At 44.2% G+C, this 3,627-nt stretch overlaps 1 long non-coding RNA gene across 1 annotated transcript; it reads right to left on the bottom strand.

Annotated features, from left to right (window-relative positions):
- Positions 1-80: 80 nt before the first annotated feature.
- Positions 81-2,819, bottom strand: LOC122546117. Its single transcript, XR_006310674.1, has 3 exons — positions 2,710-2,819; positions 686-819; positions 81-236 (listed from the first exon to the last, which is right to left on the bottom strand). It is a non-coding gene; the product is annotated as an uncharacterized LOC122546117 (long non-coding RNA).
- Between the last annotated feature and the right edge of the window lie 808 nt (positions 2,820-3,627).

The following is a 3,627-nucleotide window of genomic DNA, read 5'->3' as shown; positions in this document are numbered from 1 at the left end:
CATTACGCTGGCTGGTTTTTAGACCATCCAACTGACAGAGATGACAACGGCAATTTGCCTAATCTGTGCGCCGTATGATTTACTACATTTCTTTATGGTACCCACTCATCCTCTTAAACTCTAGGAAAAAAAACTTCCCAACCTTCCCAGTCTCGCGTTATAACTCATACCTTCCAGTCTCGGTAACAGCCTTGTAAATCTTTCCTTGCTCCTTTTCAAAATTAATATTATCCTTCCTGCAGCAGAGTGAGCAGAATAATGCACAGTTTACGAAAAGTGGTCTCACCAAACTCTCATTCAGCTCTAACATGACATCTTATCTCCTGTGTTCAATGCTCTGACCAATGTAGGGACGTAGCACGAAAAAGACATTTTCATCACCTTGACGACCTGTGACGTCACTTCAAGTAAATATATACCTGTACCTCTTGGTCTCTCTGTTCGACAACATTCCCCAGACACTAGCACAAACTGTGTATGTCCACCCTGGATTGTCTTGCCAACACCTCACGTCCCAACCTGTTTAGCGTTTGCTCATTATCAATCCCTCCATACAAAAGGATCATCCTGGTATACCTTCCCTGAAATGCATTCAAGGAAACGATATATTTCCTTAAATAAGCACATTTTCCTCCAGTTATGTTTTTTTCCCAGCACCTTCCATCTCATTCTTACTGAAACTCACCACCAAATTGGACTCATGAGGCAGCGAGTTGCAGACTTCCTGCTGCAGTGTTTCCATGTCTACACCTTCCTTCCATTGCGACTGGAGCTTTAGGGAGATGTTCTCACACAGGTGACATGACATTGTGGCCCAAACTAAAATTCAGAGACATGGGAGAGATTCTGATTAAATAGGGAATATTTCCCTGAAGACAATGAATGAACCAGTTTTCAACTTTTAGTTGAGTGTGGAGTTGGGGCGACGGACAATTTTTTTAAAAAGAGATTCAGAGTAAAGAGCACAAAAGTAGTCTCTCGCTGTGTATCTTCGGGAGTGCGTGCAATTTCAAGACCCGTGGAGAAGATACAGTGAAATTGCTCTAGAAACTCAGCAACTCTGGAAGCAGCTGTGAAGTCAGAGAATGTACGGTCAATGTTTCGGGTCCACTGTAACCCTCTTCAGAACACATTTCCTCCTGCACCGAGCAATCGAGTCATTTTACAAGCATTTCCAATAACTCTTCCATAAAGACATGCATCAATGAGCGTTGGCCCTGACTGGTTAATCAGATTAACCGAATTGAGGCTGATGGAAAGAGAACTGGATTGAGAAGGGCAACATTGGGCAGCAAGGTCCTTCATAAAGATTTCAGAAGTAGTTTTCGCCTTTATCTCTCTCTCTCCCTCTCTTCCGAGCTAACTTTAAAGGTATGCTCAGATGTGGAAGAATTACAGATTTTCTTGTTGACTGTAGAGAAGTGAGTTGGAGGATCCTGAAGGATAGGACAATCCAGGATTGCATAGAGGTATAATATCATTCCCCTTAGTTACCATTTAAATAATGAGAATGTGTGGTGGTGATTTTTCAGTAAGGGACACTCAGACCAGAATGGTCAGGATTCTTTGTGCCATTTGAACTGATGTGTTTCTTGTATCTCCTGCATAAGGACACAACTGGCCACAGGAACTGTGGCTGCCCGGGACTCAACAAATTCTGGACTGGAAAATCTTCCAGAGAGACTGGCCAGGTCTGAATGAGAATTTGCTTACTGAAATGCTGTTGGTAAAACCGCGCCATAAATGGATATATTATCTCTCCCAGCTGTGGAATCAGGATAGATGTTAGGCACAGTTCTCATTATCCCTTATGTCGAAAGAAATACAAGAGTGCTTGTCACTATTGACTGCATTGTCGACAGCTTTGACAAGGATTCAGATCAATGACATTTGTGTCAGTTATGAACTATTAACTCAGCTTTCTTTCTCTGCGGATGATGCGAACCAGCTGACTTTATAAAACAGTTTTGGTTGTTATTAATTCCCAGCAGCGTAAAGGGAGCCCATTTGGTGCGTCACACCTGCCGCAGTGCATCCCGCAGTTTCCCTGTCACCGTGCATTTTCGTTAACACACATAATCTGCACATCCTTGGACTGTCAGAGGAAACCAGAGCACCTAATGGAACCGAAGCTGACACAGGGGAGAGTCCATGCAATCAGTTGCCGATGGTGAAATTGAAACCGTTCCTTGAAGCTGTCCTGTAACAGTACTAACTACTGGGCCGCCCTGCGTTGACAACTTTCAAAATCCACAATATATCCCCTCATGGGTAATGCAGGGCCCATTTGTGGAGTGGATCCCTCGCCCTGTCCCATTCTGACACGGCCTCCAATCACTCACTTCCTCAGCATAAGGGCAATTTTGTCGATAGCCCCGTTTAAATAGATGAGTTCCAATTAAATCTAAATCGATTTCTCTCTAACCACGCAACCGAGGAAGCTTTCTGAGCTCTCTCTGAATTTCGCATTTTATGAATACAAACATCTAAGCATCTTATAGAACCGATAAATTAATGCAACTTTCCCATCGCTGTCACTGAGCAGGGAACACTTTGAGCAGCAAAAGAGCGGTGAATTCCCATCAGCATCAGAGCAGTTGGAAGCGACAACCGCTGTTTGTCACGGCGTTTCCGAGACACCTACTCAGCGTTCCTTTTCTCTGTCAACGTACAAAAAAGGAAAATTTTACAAAGAAGTCCGAATCTTACCTGGAGATATGCAGAAAAGGAGGAGGAGCTCAACGAGAGCCATCGCTGTTTTCTGACTATCGAAACCACATGAACTCCTGTTTTTATACAACAGGCAATAGCCCTGAACAATGGGTTCATTGTCCAATGACAGAATAGCGAGCACAGCAAAACAGGTGAGGCGCCCAATAGGAGCGCTGCTTTTTGTCCAAGACAACCGTCCCTGACACCGACAGATTCATCTACGTTTGTCCGGGTTGAACATTGAGCCACATTTCCTCATTGCCTAGAAAGTAAGATCATAAATTCTCGAAGAAAGAGAGAGAGAAGCAGAGTTCCCGTTTGGATATGGTGTGCATATCCCTCAAGGGGCGTACCATGTGCCAAAAAAAGACCAAACAACGATCCCATCCAGGAGGTCGCTTGCAGATCTGAAGACAGGGAGGTGACTGATCCCGAGAACTGGCTGTTCCTACTATCAGTGACTGGCAATGACTTGGGTTTGGAGAGTTGGCACATTGAAGGAAACACCATGCACGCATCTTCATTTCGCATACGTAATCATTGGGATGGAGGGGCGGTGTGTCGGTCATTCAACCAGACATATACATGGACTGTTTAGCTAGAATGGCAGTGTGCACATTGTTAGCAAAACTGGTAAGACTGCCCGTGAAAAAGCAAAAGGACAGGATTTCAGAGGAAACTGGACATTTTGCTCTATGAAATGCTGGAAGCAGCTCTGAAGGGTTCCACTTTATAAACCCCTGGTTTTAATGCGGTCCGTGATTAACAATGCCAAATTATAATGTGAGTTTAGCAGTTCACTGCTGTTTATTCAGTATCAGTCCAACGATCTGGAGACATCGAGGCCATTACCTTTGGTTTCAGTCTAGCTGGAGCTGAAACAACGGGAATCGTTGCCTGCAAGTCTGTTTCTGA

This window comes from Chiloscyllium plagiosum, unplaced genomic scaffold, assembly GCF_004010195.1.
Source record: "Chiloscyllium plagiosum isolate BGI_BamShark_2017 unplaced genomic scaffold, ASM401019v2 scaf_22486, whole genome shotgun sequence".
Lineage (NCBI taxonomy): Eukaryota > Metazoa > Chordata > Chondrichthyes > Orectolobiformes > Hemiscylliidae > Chiloscyllium > Chiloscyllium plagiosum.
The sequence above is the reverse complement of the archived record's forward strand: the minus strand, read 5'-3'. Positions and strand labels throughout refer to the sequence as shown.